Source organism: Capsicum annuum, chromosome 2, assembly GCF_002878395.1.
Source record: "Capsicum annuum cultivar UCD-10X-F1 chromosome 2, UCD10Xv1.1, whole genome shotgun sequence".
Taxonomy (NCBI): Eukaryota; Viridiplantae; Streptophyta; class Magnoliopsida; order Solanales; family Solanaceae; genus Capsicum; species Capsicum annuum.
In genome coordinates this window covers 19,618,121-19,638,111 of record NC_061112.1, presented here as the reverse complement: position 1 = coordinate 19,638,111, position 19,991 = coordinate 19,618,121, and positions in this window count along the sequence as shown.

Here is a 19,991-nt window from a genome sequence, read left to right as displayed (position 1 = left end):
GATTAACATCACACATACCTTAAACCTTTAGGTTTGAAAGAGAAACACCAATCTTGATGTTTTCTTGAATGTTATTGGATTGGGGAACTTGAATTCTTAGTTTCCTTGGAGAGAAAGTAATGGAATTGATCATCTTGGGGTATGAGTAGGGTTTTCTTATGAGAGAATATTTGATAAAATGGGCAAATAATGCCCTAACTGGTGTTTTAATTTGTGATTTAATGAATTAGGTTAAGGGGAAAAGACACAATTGCCCCTCAAGAAATTAAATTCATAACTGAAATGCGTTTTACAAGTTCATTGTTACACGATGAGAGTACTATCACCATTAGCACTGTGATACGGTACTATTGCAGTAAGCTGCTAGAATCGTGATCCAAAATGACCCAATCCTCATTTGAAAAATCCAAAACTTCCTCGAAACATGCTCCTTACACCCTTGAACATGAATTAACTCAAAAACTAAAATCTCATGGCCGGGAAGACAAATTTAAAAAATCCTCAAAGTTATGAGGCCTTAAAATGCCTAAGTCCCCAATAGTTAGTGAATTTTTCAGGTTTTAAGCCTCTTATGCTTACAACTAGGAGCTGAACTAAGCTAAGAATAATATGGGTTATTACAATATCTCCCGCTTGGTAACATTTATCCTCAAATGAGACTGATTAGACTGAGAGTTCTGAACTAAAGCAACTAAGATCACATACTAAACATGCATAACTTAAAACATGATTACATGACTGATTCTGAAACATGATACATGAGCTGAACTAATTTTGTGAATGCATGCATAGACATGAGAATGATTATATCGCTGGAACTGCAAATGGAAAAGAAATAATCTAAGGAAAACTATTGCCTTAAGCTGAGTCTGAGTCTGCGGATATAAGATGAGGGTAATTGGTGTGCATATCTTCTTCTGCTTCCCAAGTGGCTTCCTCAATGGACTAATTCCACCAAAGAACTTTGACTAAGGGACTTCTTTGTTTCGTAGTCTATGAATCTGACGATCGAGGATCTCAATTGGGATTTCTTCGTAAGAATGGCTATCCTAAACATTTGTTCTTTCTAAAGGAACTACAATAGATGGATCACCAATACACTTATTTAATAAGGAAACATGAAATACTAGATGCATTGATCCTAAATCTACAAGAAACTCTAACTCATAATCTACCTTCCCCAAACGACTCAAAATTTTATAAGGGCTAATATATAGGGGACCAAGCTTCCTCTTCTTGCCAAATCTCTTCACTCCCTTCATGGGTGAGATTTTCAAATAAACCAAATCCCCAACTTCCAACTCAAGATCTCTACTCCTCACATTTGCATAAGATTTTAGACGACTTTGGGTTGTCTTATGCCTCTCCCTAATTAATTAAACTTTCTTCATCGCATCAAATACTGAATCTGGCACTATCAAAGCTGACTCACCTGCCTTAAACCAACCAATAGGAGATCTACATATTCTCCCATAGAGAGCCTTAAACGGAGCCATCTGAATACTAGAGTGATAACTGTTATTGTGGGTAAACTCGATCAAAGGTAAGTGATCATCCCAACTACCTTTAAAGTGAATAAAATATGCTCTCAACATGTCCTCTAGGTTCTGAATGGTCTCTGCGTGACCATCTGTCTAAGGATGAAAAGTTGTACTGAGATGAACTTAGGTACCAAGACCTTCTGAAAAGCCTTCCAAAAGTGAGAGGTAAACTAAGTACCTCTATTTTAAATTCTAGACAATGGAGCTACATACAAACTAACAAACTCTAATATAGATCTTGGCATAGTCCTCGACTGAATAAGAACTATGTACTAGCAAGAAATAAGTTGATTTGGTTATTCTATCTACAATCACCTATATCGAATCATGCTGACGGCGCGTACGAAGCAAACCCGTCACAAAATCCATGTTCACCATTTTCCACTTCCAAGTAGGAATGCTGAACTCCTATAATGTGCCACTAGGCCTCTGGTGTTCAACCTTGACTTACTAATAGTTAGAAAACTTAGCTACAAACTCTTCAATATCCCTATTCATACCACTCCACCAATAGATTTATCGTAAATCACAGTACATCTTAGTGGCTCCTAGGTGAATGGAGTAACGTACACAGTACATCTCTACTAAAATCCATTATCTCAAATCATCGACACACGACACACACAGCCTACCTTGAAATCACAACACACTATCTCCCCCTTGGGATAAAACCTTTACTTTATAATCTCTAACTGATTCCTTCAACTTTACTAAACTGGATCTCTATCTTTCTTCTCTTTAACTTTGTCAACCAAAGAAAATTTTGAACCATTCTAAACCCATATACTACCCTCAGTTGAATTAACCAACTGCACACCTAATCTAGCAAGCTAATTGTAACACCCCGTATTCAAGTACGTGTATTGGCGTATTCAAGTACGTGTATTGGTCTTATTTATATAGAATTATTTTTTTATTTTATTTATACCAGAATTTGCCCATCGATGGTTCCATGCGAAGGTTATTGTATAAGCTTTCCAATGATATAAAGATTTACAAAAATCGAGCACTTTTGAAACTATAAAATGGTGGCCGGGATATTTGGGAATAGTAAATGTGCAGGAAAGTTTCCTGCACACAAACTACTGAGGCCAGCCAATTTTTTGGGTTAACTTCAAACGATTATAACTACCTTAATATAATGAAATGGGAGAGCTGCGACCTATGAAAAGAAAGATCTTTGAGTCTTCTTTCCAATACAATTGGTTTCATCCAAATCCAACATCTGAGTAAGGAGTTATACTCGTTTTACTTCAGCCTATCAAAATAGATTTTTAGGGTCAACTTCAAACGACCATAAATCCTTGTACAGGATGAACTGGGTGACCTACTTTATATGAAATGAAATACCTTTGAGTTATCTTTCCAACGATACCAATTTCACCCAAATCAAATATCGGAGCAAAGAGTTATGGTCGATCTACTTTAACTTATCAAAACAGTCCACCAAAGGACAGATTTGACATTATTTAAATTTTAAAGGCATTTTGGTCATTCCCTATTATATTATGGACGGGAATATGTGTATATATACATGTATATGAGTTCAAAAACTTATTTTCATCATCAATCATTGAGAAAAAACAAACCCTAGCCAAATTTGACACTTAAATTACTTTTAATTCAACCGTAGAAATTCCAAAGTAATCCGATAACTGCGTTTGTCATCTCGAGAGCTTTGAACGACACCTATTATTTGTTCAAACAGGATTGCATAATCAAGAGGTGAATTCTAAGGTATGAATATTGTTTGCCTTTGTTCTCTTCCATATGTATATGTGTGATAGAGGATTATATGTATTGGTTGTTATTGAAAGGTGATGAAAATAGGGTTATGGACTATTTTACATAGTTTGGTTGTATTGAATTGTGGAAGGTGGATATGGTAATTGAGTTATGGAAGGTGGATATGGTGATATACTATTGAATTGATGATTATATGTCTATGGCTCAATTTGGTTTAATGGATTGGTTGGACAGATAAATGAATCCAAACTTGATATTAGAGGATGTTGTATGAATATGCATGGTATGTGAATGTAATTGGAGTATAAGAGGGTTAAAGTGACACCCTTTATGGTGTAATTAAGGCTTACTACTTAACCACTAGTTTGGTGAATTCAAATAATTGAATTGTGATGTTTAGTTGCTAATACTAGATTGCTACATATGTTCATTGTAGATAAGTAATCCAAAAAGACGGGAAGCCCATTTGGGACAAGTATTGAAGGTTGACAGTTAGGTATGTTAGGCATACTCTATACCATATCTTTGGCATGAAAGTGAACAATTGTTCTATTAAGAAAGTTTCCAAAGTTATTCAGTAACATGTGATCCATAATGGTTTTGTATGATGTCCTACGTTACCAATGAACTTATTTCCACCCTACAAGATGTCAAGACATTCCAATACTTACTTGTTTTCCAAATCTTACATGTTTATTGCACTAATGAATGTCAGAAGGTATTCGGTTACTCAAACAAGACCCATCTGCTATTAATGACTCCAAAACATTTCATTGATATACCAATAAGTTCCTACTTCATTGTTATGGCATTAATGACTCTAAAACACTTCATTGATGTGCCAATGATTCTTACTTCATTGTTATTGCATTGATGGTCTATTTATATGTCTGTTATTGATACATCATTGTTTCAAAGTATCAAAGATGCGGTGGCAACCAAAATAACAATCTCAAAGATTAATTGAACTAAGTGATGGAAGTTCTCTCTTATCAGGTGGTATCCCAGGGGCATAAGCCTATCATGGGTCGATCCCTATTCATGTGTTTATGGGTGGTATCTAAGGGGCATAAACCTATCATGGGTCGATCCCAGTTGATATGTACTGGAGGCAGCCTAATGGTCACAGTACAGCACAGTAATGATTACAAAGATGATAAGAACGAAGGTAAAGTGATTGAATAAATATAATATACAGGTTGTCACAAGTTCTAGTAAGTGTGGTCCACTCCTATTATGATTTATTCACTTGTTTCTAATTTCTATTGAGCTCCTATATCATATGTGATTATCTACAGCTTTACATACTCTGTACATATTTCATACTGACGTCCCCCATGGAGGACCTGCATTTCATGCTGCAGGTATAGGTACCTCAGCTCATACACCGCATAAGTAGGAGCTAGGATATCCAGCTGCTTTTGGTGAGCTTTAGTTTGCTTCGGGGCTTTCGTGTCATATCCAGTCACTTTTGGTATTATATAGAAGTTAGTTATATGGTGGGGTGTGTCCCGACCTTAGTTAAACTCTGTGTATTATTTCGAGGCTTTGTAGACCTAATGTACAGTCAAGGTGGTATTTTGTTAGTAGACATGATGGCTCCAACAGCCAAGTATTATATATACATATATATGTGTGCTCGACCTTATACAGGTGATTATTTTCTTTTATATGCGACGTGATACTATCCGAATTTCAGGTTGGCATAGAGGTATGCATGGGAAGTATAACGTTATGAGCTGGTTCTCCCGGGCCTCCGATTACGGGTGCCAGTCCTCCCCAATAGAATTTGAGGCGTGACACTAATGAACCTCTCTGACTAGCTTTTTTTTATCATTCTCAACATAAGAAACACTACTCATAGATAATCTACTAAGAGCATCTGCTACTACATTGGCCTTGCCCGGATGATATAACACACTCATGTCATAATATTTCAATAACTTAAGCCACCTTCTCTGATAAAGATTTAAATCATTTTGTGAAAATATATGCTTTAAAGTTTTGTGATTCGCGAACACATTAACCTGAACCCCATAGATAATGCCTCCAAATTTTCAAGGCAAAAATAATAGCTGCCAACTCAAGGTCATGGGTTGGGTAATTCTTTTTATCGGGCTTAAGTTGTCTAAAGGTATAGGCTATAACCTTACCTCTCCACATTAATACAAAATAATACCAACTCTGGAATCCTCATAGTAAACAACAAACCTATTTGAACCATCTGGCAAAGTCAAGAGTGGGGCTGAGGTGAGTCGAGTCTTCAACTCTTGAAAACTCTTCTCACAAAAATCTGACCACAGAAACTTAACTTTCTTTTGAGTCAATAGATACATGGGGGATGCAATAGACGAGAAACCTTCAACAAACCATCTGTAATAGCCAGCAAAACCTAAGAAACTCTTGATATATGATGGAGAGATGGGTCTGGGCCACTTTCTCCTTGCTTCAGTATTTTGAGGGTCAACTCTAATGCTATTTCCAGAAATAATATGGCCAAGAAAAGCTATGGATCTTTGACAAAAATCTCACTTACTAAATTTGGTAAACAACTAATGGGCTCTAAGAATCTATAATATAAAGTCTACATGATCATTTTTACTACGGGAATAGAAAAGTATATCATCAATAAGACTAAGACGAACATGTCCAAGTACTGCTTAATCACTTTGTTAATCAAGTTCATGAAATCTATTGGAGCATTCGTTAGTCCAATGGACATAACTAGGAATTCGAAGTGACCATACTGAGTTCTGAAAGATGTCTTCAGAATGTCATATTCCCTGACCCTAAGCTGATGATAGCCGGATCTGAGGTCTATTTTAGAGAAATAACTGGCACCCTAAAGTTGCTCAAATAGATCATAAATCCTAAGAAGTAGATATTTCTTCTTGATTATGACTTTGTTCAACTAATGGTAATTGATGCACATTGTAAGAGAACCATATTTCTTACGCACGAACAAGACTGGAGTTCCCCATGGGGAAACACTAAGTCTTATGAATAACTTATCTAAGTAATCTTTCAACTATTTTTAACTCTTTGAGTTCAGCTGGAGCCATTCTATAGGGAGAAATAGAGATAGGCTAGGTATCTGGAAGAATATCTATTATGAAGTTAATTTCCCTTTCGTGAGGAACTCTGAGAAAATGTTCAAGGGAAATATCTGGAAATTCTTTTACTACTGAAACTGACTCAGGCTTGGAATTTCAGAACTTAAGTCTTTGACATAAACAAGATGGTAAACACACCCCTTAGATATCATCTTTTTCTCTCTAAGATATGAAATAATTTGACCCCTAAGCGCTGAAGTACTACCCCTCTATTCAATGAATGGTTCATTAGGAAACTGGAACTGAACGACCTTATTTCTATAGTCAACTAAAGCATAGCATGAGTGAAGCCAATCCATGCTGAGAATGACATAAAAATCATTCATCTATAACTCCACAAGATCTACTGAAGTGATTTTTTTGGGATACTATAACCGGACAGTTTTCGTATACCTGTCTAGCCATGATAGACTAACCCATTGGGTAGACACTGAGAAAGGCTCTGCTAGTATTTCAGGAATAACACAAAAATTAACAGCTATATAGGGGGTTACAAAAGAAAGTGAATCTCCGAGATCTAACAAAACATACACATGAAGATGAAAAACCTGTAATGTACCTATAACTATATTAGGAAAGATTTCCTAATTCGGTTGGGACTGAGGTGTATATAGCCTATTCTGGCGCTGTCCACTGGTCACACTGGATGTGGTGCCTTACTGAGTCGAGCAACCTACGAGTGCTACTGAAGAAGTATTTTGGCCTTGTTGGTGATCATTTATGCCTCTCTGCACCACCACCTTACACTCTCGAATCCTATGGCCTGGCTTGCCACATAAAAAACACACATCACTACCAGCCTTACGCATACTCTGATGATTTTTACCACTCTTTATATAGAGAGTATTAGTATGAATATCGTTCACACTACCCTAGTACTTGGAGCCTGGCCTCTATCCCAACTGTCATTCCATAAATTTGGCACTATTGCACTAGCTGAAGATGGATCTGGAGCTAGAAATTTCTAATAGAACTGAGAACTGTTACCACTCTCTGACCTTGGCTGAGAAAAGTTAAAGCTACCTATTTTAGCTATCTTATTCTCTCTCTCTTTCTCCTTAAGCTTCTACTCCTTAATCTGTTGAGGATGAACCATAAGCCTAGATAGGTCCATCTCCTTAATTAACATAGTAATCCTACACTCCTTAACCATACTATCAGCTACACTAGAAACCAACTTACTCATTCTAGACCTATTGTCAGCCACCATCGAAGGAGCATACCTCTCTAACTGAGTAAACTTAAGTGAGTATTCCTTCACACTCATATTACCCTGCTTTAAATTAATGAACTCCAGCATCATAGCTTCTCTCAACTTTAACAGAAAGAACCTATTTTTAGAAGGTCATGGAAAACTCCTCCTACTCTACCGGCCATATCTCAGCACCCATATCCTCCTTTCACTTCTTATACCATGTATGAGCTATATCCTACAATTTGTAAGCAGCCAACTCTGCACTCTCACTCAAATTAACACGCATTATATCAGATACCTTCTGAACCATATTGAGAAACTCCTGCGGATCCTCCTCAGACTTGGATCCCAAAAACAAAAGGGGATTCATTTGAGTGAAATCCTGAATCCTAGCTGCAGCTACATTTGCCACTTGGTTAGCTAGGGTAATAAGAAGCTGGTTTTTCTGAGCAACTATTGAGTGAACTAAGGTAGTGAATGCAGCTCTAAACTCGGCATGAGAGACGTTCTTATTTAGGGGATATTTTTGAACAGACAGAGGTGCAGACTGATTTCCATTTCTTCTTTTGTTGTTTCTTTTGGGAGGAATTGTCTTTAAACGGAAGGAAAAATGAGCTAGAATAAGAGTTTTAAATTAAGCTTATGGTCATTTGTATGACATGAATACTAAAAGAAGGGAAACTTTTCCTAAAACGTCTAGTATCCTCTTGTCCATAAGTGTGGCGCACATCAAACCCATGCACAAGACTCTACTTAACACGACTTTCATTCTCCCTAGGATACTTTAAAAACCTTAGGCTCTGATACTAAATTTTTTCATGACCCGAGACAACCCCCTAGTCATAACAACGGTGCTTACGGTCATAGCTGACCACAAGCTAACCCATAAGTTGGTACCTGCTATGAGCACTGAATAAACTGGAAATAAAACATATATACGGAAGATAAACTAATAAGGCCAAATTCAATCTAAATACTGAAAGCATACTAAATCACAAGTCTGTCAACATCTGATAACAATACCAAAAATACTACTGACAATACTAATAAACTGATTAACTGTCTAATTGACTGTCTGAATATCTGAAAGCCTCTAAACTTACTGAGTAGTTGAAGGGATAAAACCCAACTAACTCTAATTGACTAACTAAAAAGAAATATAGAAATAACTGAGTAAACATAATAGGTCCTTGATATACGAGGACTCACCACTGTTGCTAAAGTACTAGACTATCTAAGTATGATCGGGAAACTGAACGTTCGAAGCTGTGATATAAGACATCATAGCACAAAGAAGAGTATGTGGTCAATACTTTGAATACACTAGTATATGAGATAAGGTTAGGCTGATATACATGGGTTAATTGTACATGAAATAATGACTGACTAAATAGTATGAGATAACTGAATAAGCATGCATGAAAACTAAAATACTTAGAATGCAAGACCAAGCATATATATATTTCTAAAATAATATGTAAACTGAAATATTGAAATCTAATAACTGAATGACTAGGAATCTGTATGCTTTGGTCAAGGAAACTTAAACTAAATTCTGAACTAAATACTGTACTGAGACTGTGGGAGTTATCATCTAATCAATATGCTCCAATTTAAGCTAATCGGGGTCAAACCTGTAACCCTAGTTGGAGGGTGTCAGTACTGTACCATGGGTACTAACACTGGCTATGTGGATCCACTAAACTGGTGTCTTGAAGGACCAGGGTGTCAAGCCTAAATTGAAGGGTGACCTCTGAGAGGAAGAAAAAACTAATGGATAGGTGACTCCTCATATCCTACACTGGCTACGTAGTTATGGAATATAGGGAAACTGATAGGAAAGTTGTCATCCCTGCATTTAGTCGGTGCTAAATCCTACTCCCAACTAAACTGACACAGATTACAGGACTAAACTAAGCTTTGTTGAACATACAACTGTTTATAATAACTAACTGAATAACAATGCTTATGATTAATCTAAAATTATTCTAAAGATACAGAAATTATGTAAACAACTAGGTATCGAGTGTTCATAATCCACAAGAACTGAATGGAAATAACAGCGATACCATATAAAGATTTAAATCAAAACTATAGGATCATTGTTCAAAACCCAACATTTAGATATTTCACAAACATTTGAGAGTCATGAATTTAAGCATGATAATGGTAAAGCATGCAAGGATAATATGATTACAATACTAAAACCATTAATTATGGATTTCAACATGAAGATTTCAATATTCAAAACATGTAATGGTTCATCTTATTGAAAACACTTGTAAACTAACTTAAAATCAAAATCAATAATAGCTTCATGGAGATAATTCAACTGTAACACGAAAAAACTTATAATTTAAAAATATAAGAGATTCTTGGACTCCAGGGGTGAAAACGGCCCATGGATGAACATTAAACATACCTTAAAACCATAAGATTAAAAGAGAAACATCAATCTTGATGTTTTCTTAGATTGGGGAACTTGAATTCTTGGTTTCCTTAGAGAGAAAGTAATGGAATTGATGATCTCAAGGGATGAGTAGGGTTTCTTTTTGAGTGAAAAATTGGAGAATATGGGGCAAATAATTCACTAACTGGTGTTATAATTCATGATTTGATGAATTGAGTTGAGGGAAAAGAGATAATTAGCCCTCAGGAAATTAAATTCATAACTAAAGTATGTTTTACAAGGTCACCGCGATCCGATGAGAGTTTCATCGCCATTAGCATCGTGGCATGGTACTATCATAGTGAGCTACTGGAATCGTGATACAAACATGACCAAATCCTTATACGAAAAATCCAAAACTTTCCCGAGATATGCTCCTGACGCCCCTGAATATTAATTAACTCAAAAACCAATATCTCAGAGTTGGGAAGACCAATCTAAAAAATCCTCAAATCTTAGAGGCATTAAAAATGCCTAAGTTCCCAACACTTAGTGAAATTTTCAGGTTTTAAGCCTTTTATGCATGCAACTAGGAGCTGAACTAAGCTTAGAAAAATATGGCATATTACAGATTCATCTAGGTTGGCCTCAGGATATGATTCAAGAAATGATAATTTTGCATGACAATGGTACTTATGAGCTTGTTCCTTTACAAAAATTCAAAATCGTTGATGGTTTTCATTGGGTATTTACAGTTAATCTAGGTTCTGATAGAGCTATTGATCATCTCAAGGTGAGACTGGTTACTAAGGGATACACTCAGATTTATGGCATTGACTATGGAGATAGTTTCTAACTAGTTGCCAAGATGGCTTTTGTTTCTCTCCTCATATCTATGGCAATAATGATACAGTGGCCTCCTTTCTAGCTCGACATAAAAAATAAATTTCTCTATAGAGAAATTGTTAAATTTATATGGAGAAACCAAGATTTATTACTCAAGGAAGTCTGTACTAGTCCGTAGACTTCACTGATCCCTTTATGGTCTCATGCAATTTCCTAGAGAATGGTTTTGTCATTTTTAAGTTGATGTCCAAGATATTGGAATGATACGAATAGAAGATGATGCCTTAGACATTTCAGAAGATGGAAGTATGTTGGATCACAAACATGTGGACACTTAGATCTAAATACTAATCTTATTTACCCTCCTAAAGATCCTAATAGTTATCTGAGACTTGTTGGGAAACTTAACTACCTTACAATCACATGCCCAATATTTATTTGTTATTTGTGTAGTTAGCCAGTTTCTAGATATGTTGATTCACATTATGAGATATATCAAAAGGTCTCTAGGACAAGGTTTATTATGTGAATATAATAGACACACCCATATTGTTGGGTATTCTAATGTTGATTGAGTTGGGTCTCTTTCTAAGCGGCGGTCCACTTTAGGTTATTATGTTCTAATGAGAGGTAATCGAATATAGTATAAAAGTAAAAAGAAAGATTCCATGGCTTGTCAAGCACAAAAGTAGAGTATCAAGCGATGGCATTAGCTATGTGTGAGCTTATATGGTTGAGAAAACTTATCCAATAATTTATGATGGGAGGAGTTAAATTGATGAAATTGATTTGAGATAACCAACATGAACTACATATCGCTTCCAATGCCATGTTTCATGAAAGAATAAAGAACATTGAGATAGATTGTCACTTCATTTGAGAGAAGATTTAGGTTGGATATATCTCCATAAGTTTTGTCAACTCAAAATATCAATTGACAAATATTTTCACAAAATCACTCTAAAGATCAAGAATTGATAATATTTTTGGAAATCAAAGAGCATATAACTTATATGCTCCAGCTTGAGGTAGAGTGTTTAATATGATTATGAGATAATTTAGACATGAGAATATCTCAATAATTAGATAGCGTAGATATAAGAATATCCCAAAATCCTTTTAATTAGACACTTAGAATATTGTGTAATATTCGTATTAGTTTCTTTTATTATGTCTATTCTCTGTAACACTATTTAATCAACCTATCTTGAGGGAATAACCAAGATACTAATTCTTAAAGTCTCTTTTCTTCTCCTTCCAATTTCTCAACATGCTTCCCATATCTATCTTGTCTAGTCTGGCTACTCTTGCACTATTTATGCTATTAACGTCTACATAGTACTTCTTCAAATCAGTTTTAAGAAAATTACTAGAGGAAGCAGGGAGTATAACACAAGCAATTCCATGTTTGATAGTGCCTACAATATAATAAAAGACTTTTAAATAATATCGAAGAGTGGATAGAAAGATGTTAACAAAAAACAAAACAAGGATTATTCTATTTTCTATGGATAATCTTGTCTTAATGGGAGAGATATCTTAACTTAACCCACAATTATCTTTTAAAGAAAAAGACTGAGTAAAGATGTAGAAAGTGTAACAGTCAAATTTGTAACTATAGTACATATGTATTTACACAATAATGTTTAAATGATGGTATATCTATAGAATTCTATCGATATGGCTAATTGGACCATGACAAACAAAGGACAAATTGAAGTCTTTTAGGGGTCGTTTGAAAGACTATATTAAAAAAAAATAATGCATGCATTAGTCTTGTATATTAAAAAGAGTAAAACATCTAGTACCCCTGAACTATGACCAAATTTTCTACGACACACTTTAACTTCACAGGGGTCCTATTACTCCCTGAACTCAATTTTAGTGTATTTTTTTCAACCTTTTTAGCTGATATGGCATCATTTTAGCTAACATGTGGTACCTTTGTTGTGGACTCCATTTTTATATAATAAAGGTGTCATGTTAGCATAAAAGGATGACATAATATGCTTAAATTGAATTCAAGGAGGTAATTGGACCCATTTGAAGTTGGAGTGTAGCAACTTTGACCATAGTTTGAGGGGCTACGGGATGCTTATCTCTATAATAGCTACCTTTTTTGGTATATTTTTTATGCTATGTATAACTAATTCAAGCATTATTTATACACTCTATAATGTATTGAAGGGTGCATTACTAATACCACCCAAAAGGTCTCAACACATGCATTAACTTAATTAATGACATGGTTACCCCATCCAATCCCTTTCATATCTATCTTTCACATTTTATTTATCAAATTTTTTCCAAAACAAACTATACATCTAAAATAATATTTTTAATAAAAAATAAATTTGATCCAATATTTATCCCAATTAAGTTAAATTTAATATGTTAAAAAAGGTTTTTTTGTCCAATGTTAATCTTTATTTATTAGTTATCAATTTCATATATTATTAGATAGTTATGTGAACAAAATGAGTCAAAAATGAACCCGAGGATAAAATATTACCTTTTAGATACCATTGATGTTGTTGGTGGAAGTCAATCCAGATCAACTCGATGCGAATATTGAAGGGATTCTCTGTTGGGTTGTTTCGTTGACCTTGATTTATATTAATTATAGTTTATTACAAACATTGTTACTTGAAGTTTGTGTATTTGATTTTATCTTTCATATTGCTAAATATAATTAAAATGATGTTGTATTAATTATTATTTTATTTTTGAAAAAAAGGTCAAAGAACATTATTGCAAAGAAAGTGTACAAAAATAAAGGGTGTGGAAGGTACTTTTGTAATCAAACATTATTTTAATAGTTCAAGCTGTGTTGCCCATAATGTTCTTATATAGCATGTTCTAGCGTTTGTTCTCTATGCCATCATATCCATAGGACAAATTCATATATACGGGACTTTCATTTGTAAGCCCGTGAAAATGTTATTTTGCTCATGTTGTTATTATATTGCATTAGCTGGTTCATATTCCCCTTCTATCATTGCAAGGAATTAGTTGTGAATTGGTAGTAGTTGTAATCGATTCTTTCATTGTATCTAGTTCTACTTTCCACATGGAAATCCCTAATATCCCCACTATAGTCAACTACAAAGAGGTCTGTATTATTCAATATGTTTAGTTTGTTAATTCTTCACACTCTACTTGTGAAATTACATCTATTTGTTATTGTAGTCGATTTTGTTAATTACAGTAGCTATTGACAACACATAAATTAATGCTAAATATTGAGAGCATATTCTGTTTTAAGTAGATACATGAGAAGAATAAGTTAACTTTATGCGACTCTACCATTCCTATGGCTATTGGATGTCATTAAATGGTGAAAAGGAATAATTCAAATTGCAGAATCAAAATTTAGTTGGAAACAACAAAATTGTAGTTATTAAAAATGCATTAGCAAAATTTTGAAAGAGCTTGAGCAATATGGCTGAAAACTAAGAGAAATCCTATGTCGAATAGCCATAAGGTACTAAACTTCAGCATTGTTTTTTATTTTGCTCATAAATTGGTACCTTCACAAATTGAGTAGAAATCAACTTGGCTCACACTACCATACATTCATGACAAACCAAACCATTGAGTATTATTAGTGCATGGGATAAAATTACTAAGAGAGTGCGTCAAATAACTTCATTATAATTGAAAACAACAAATTTTTTCTTGCAAATGAAAATAGCATAACTAATCTAGATCCTGGAAAATAATTCCACCATTTATAAATCATATCATTCTCATAAGTTCCAAATAATTTCCTTGTTGGAAGGTTCCAAACTATACTATTACCAATATATATGGAATTAAAACAAGAGACAATTAACATTTTGTAATTTTAGAAGCACTCCAATCGGGTCAAACAAAAATTACAAAAATCAAAAATTGAATCTTTTTTGCAACTTGAAGAAGAAAAAACATACATCTCACTAAATCCCCTAGAACAATTTAATCCTATTGTAAGTTACACTTTCCAAATCAAAGAAATTAAATTATCAAACACAATAAAGAACATAAGAATTAAGAGATTTCCACTATAGTGCAATTAGTAATAGCAATAGAATAGAATAAAAAAACTTACACTATTTGAATAAACGATATGAGAAAACAAAGAAGATGATCGGAGTTTTAAGATTGTACAATTGATTATCAATAAGAATCACGAATAAAAAGCGATGGAAAGGACATCTATTCTTTTTCTCTTCTTAGAATTACACGTGCAACAACTGGAACTTCAAATGACCAAATAGCTCTTGGTGGAATAACGAAAATAGTCCTTGGTCCACAGGACAACTTCTACCTGACTGTTTCCACCTACTGTTTTAGGCCACTTTTATATATTTGTAATGTAATGTAATATAATATGGACAAATAGCATTATTAAAATTTTTAAAAAATTTTGTAAAGATATTTATGAAATGAAAAAAAAAATTATTGACTATATATCATTGATAAAAAATTTTACGATCCATAAAACAATTATCAAAACCTTATGAGATGAAACTATTTTACAATTTTGATTCCTTTAAAAAATCATTAAAAGATAATCACAATTTGTATTTAAAAGAGAAATTATCACACATGTATTAGTTATAAATAATTTAGGAGATATGATTATTTTTAATTTTTTTCTAACTAAAAAACTTTTAAAAATTATCAAATATTTGGAACAATAATTGCCATAGAAATTGTAAATATTTAGTTTACTCTAGAAAACTATTTTTTTTAATTGCAATTATTCTTTGACGTTATTTAAGGAGTTTAGGATGTGGGGATAGAAAATTCTTTTCTTTTAATTATGTTTTGATAAAAATATAAGGAAAGATTAATAAGTAATATTATAGTCAATTTTAAAGTGTTAAATATTAGGTGTTCTTACATGTTACAACTAAGTGAAGATTTTGATATCAATAATTTTGATTAATTTCAAAGTCCTAAATATTATAATAATAATTAAACAATTTTTTCTAGGAAAATAGTATATTATGATGATAATAAAATAATTTTTTTAGGAAAATAGTAAATGGTCTCCCAAGTGGCAATGGTCCGATATACTTTAATTGTTATCCTAATTTTTCTATAGATATTAATGATCAAATATTATGGTTACATTATTTACCGAAATGGTCATTCCAATTTCATGTAGTTTATTACATATATGATGTTCTACTAATTCGTCTATATTCCATTCATCATTTCTCTTCCAGAATGTGAAGTATGAGATAAAAAATTCTTTTCTTCATAGTGCATATTCAAAAATATAGGTGTAATGACCCTTCAGGTCATTTCTCATGATTTCGCTTATTTTTGCCATTAGAACTTTTCATACCTTCCCCAATTCATTTATGACTTGCTTGAACAAATAGTTCGATTACCTGACAGTCTGTTTGGTTTTTATAACTATTTCTCTATTTAGAAGTCTTCGTTAGTTTCAAATAGTCACCAACTGAAAACTTTAGTAAAATAATATTGGATGCGAATTTGGACTGCGGCAGCAGCTCCAAAACATCGATTTTAGATTGGGTAGATCTTTGATTTGGGTCCCGCTATACCCGAACTCATTTTGACCTATTGATTGAAAAGTTGCTAAATTAAAAATTTAAATGTGGGGCCCATATTTTGTCGAAACAACCTCAAATGGGAAATTTAACTTTGTCAATGCATTTAAAATATCAAAATCAGTGTGGTTGCATATTTCATTTGCTCATATTAGATCCGATGGATCGCGAGGCATTGGCCAAAACTTATAATTTATTCCAAGTTTCAGCTATCATCTGGTGCAACAAAGGTACCGTGATTGCGGGGTTGTATCGCGAACGCAAGGTCGTGATTACGTCCTGCATGTCCATGATCTCCTAAACCAAGGGACTGGAAGGGGTATTTAAATGCTATTTTTAGTTGAGAATTGGCCATTTTTCTCTTGCCTTAGGTTCCATAAACACTAATAAAGTGTGTAGTCCCCAAATTAAGTCTTGGGTGTTGATTGAGATCTTGAATAACTCCCATATTCATGATTAAAATTGAATCTAAGGTATGAATCCTTCATTTATAGTGTTGAATTCTTGGTTATTTGACCCAAAATTCCAAAGGGCTTGAGGCTTGATTATAGACCAAATATGATTGATTTGCACCAATGTCTTGAGGGATATAACTCGCTAATAGTATTTGAACATTGGGTTGGTCTCAAAAACTCATTTTTCGTAAGTGGGACCAACTTGGAGGTTTTTGGTGTCGTTTTGGCCGCGACACGCAATGGTGCAATATGGGTATTGATATTCTCGTAATAATGCATAGATTGAGTTTATGATAGCTTGGCTCATTGAAGAAGCTTCAACATAGATACTCGTTAAACACTTAGAATATGCCTTTGGTAATATGATGGCCCCATAGATGGCTTATTCATGATGTTGGTATTGACAATGATATACAGGATTGGTTGCTAGATTATTGGTAATGCTCGAATAGCAATGAATTGTCTTATAGATTGAACACATGACTATGCTATCACTTACTTCATTGATTAAATTACCACATGAGCCTTGGATTATTTTACTACTCATATTATGTTCAAGTATGGTGACTAAACTAATATGATGCTAAAAATCCTCATGTGCTAATAATGTGAATCATGCTAATAAAGAGAGGCTCTATAAGGTGTAACTATGGCTTGTATTGGAAATACTAATGTTTATATTAAGACCAGTAAAGTATTGCATCTTTATGTCATATGAATAAACTTGTTCATGCTGCTTGTGATATATTGTTTTGAGAATCAATGATAAGGTACAATGGCATGTATTCCCTTACTTCTCTTTCTCCCTATCCCTCATGAGACTTGCATTTATTATTGATTGGATTGATTTATATATCTATAATGATGTTATAATGATTTTTGGTAAGTCTGGAGAATATATTTTTTTATGACGATGCTTGGTAAGTTCGGAGGATATTTTAATATTAGGATGATGCCCGGTGAATTCAAAGGATATATTGATGTTACGATGATGCCCTGTGAATTCGGAGGATATATTTATGATATGATGATGTCGGTAAGTCCAAAGGATATATTGATGATATGATGATACTCAATAAGTCCACGAGATATATTGATGATATGATAATACCAGTAAGTTCGGAGGATATATTAATTATATGATGATGCCAGTAAGTCCACAGGATATATTGATGATATGATGATGCTGGTATGTCTAGAGGATATATAAATTATATGATAATGCTAGTAAATCTAGAGGATACGTTGATGTTATGTATGGTAAACATGTATATATAGATGTTTCTGTATGATTATGCCTTTATATGATTACATTTATATGTGCTTTGAAAATATAATGTTATTTTTGGGACGTCGAGTATAATTCTTTGATACTAATCACGTTTTAAGTGGTGTAGTTATTTCTAGATTTGAAAAGTAAGTAGAAGTAGTATATGTTGAATAATGAATTAGGACAAGTTAATAAATGGGATATTGTGTGGCATTTGAGGATTCAACTAGTGAGTTTAGATAATATTAGATAAGTGAATTAATTAAGGTATATTGCATATTTAAGTGAGTTATGTAGTGACTAGTTGACTATTAATTGACTATCTCACCTGATGGATTGAAGTCTAGAAGTCTTGTTAGTGAACATTGTTTTATTGAAATATAGTAACTAGAAATTATGATTGTTACGTGGCTAATGAATATAATAGGTTAGCATGGGTGATGATTAATTATATTGATGACTAAGTTATGATGTCGATTAGCCATTAATTGAGGATTTCTATATTAATGATGCCAGATACTAAAAGAGGTTAATGGTTTGATATAAGAGTATAATGAAAACTTGTAAAGAAAACTTGTGGCCTTTTATAGATTGTGAATAGGGATATTATGTTGATTAGAAATGGGTATTATTTAAATGAGCCTTTGGTCTATTAGTGAACATTGACTAGATGTTAAATGTTGGTTATTTAGGTAATAAGGGTAAGTTACTATCCCATGAATAAAGTTTATGTTAAGAATCAGTTAGGATATTTACTAGAGGTCCTTTGATGACTAGAGAATTAGTAGTTAATAATAGGTATTGATTAGTTAATAGTAGTGTGTAGATCAAGTATAACGATGAGATAGATTTCTAAATGGTGATATGATTATGGTTAAGAGTAATTGTTAAATATTATTCAATTGCGGTTATTGATGAGTATTATGAATGGTTGCAAATGACCATTGGTGCAAAATATAGGAAACTATGGATAATGGGAAATTGGTTATATATATCTATATACGCATATGAATTGATATTTGATGCACTCTTCGGTGGTATGGGATGCCATGATTGGTTCTTTACTTTATGATTTTTTGGGTGTACTCCCCGGTGGTATGGGTTGCCGTGGTGAGTTCTTTTACTTTATGCTCTAATGGTTGTATCTGCATTAGCTTGGTATTTATGTGGTTGTAATTGTATTAGTGTTGCTTTATGCTTCCGGATCAATTACCCATTATATATAATGATATTGGAGTGTATTGATTTGAGATGCTATATTATTGTTCTAGTTGATCATTTATTTTATACAATAATGATGAAATGATTGAGGTTTGATTTTGTACCTTGAATACGAGATATTATCTTGCTTTATATCATCTTTTTATCTTTTGGTACACAGACTACACTTTTGTACCTTTTGGTGCAGACTCGAGTACTAGTTGTAGCCGCTGAGTTGAGTTCATACAGTGATGATCTTTTGGAGATAGGGTGAGCTCTTGATGTTTTGAGTCTCTCATTTCCCTTTATCCTTGTTCAGTCTTTTGTATTCATGGATGTATTGACTATTTTAGACTTATGAGTTGTATTTTTTATTATCAAACTTAGATGCTCTTGTACTTATATTACCAGGTTGTGGGATTGGTATTCGTATTTTGATTATCTTCTTTTAGTGGAACACTATTGTTGATAATTGTATTCATATATTTAGGCTTAGTTGGGAATTTCTACAGAAGTAACCTGTTTCCTCAGGTTTAGGTTACCATGTTGGCTTACCTACTGGTGGGTTTTAGTAGGTGACATCATGACTCGTGAATTAGGTCGCGACAAATTAGTATCAGAGCATAGGTTTCACCGATATTATTGGTACAAGAGCAAGTGTGTAATAGA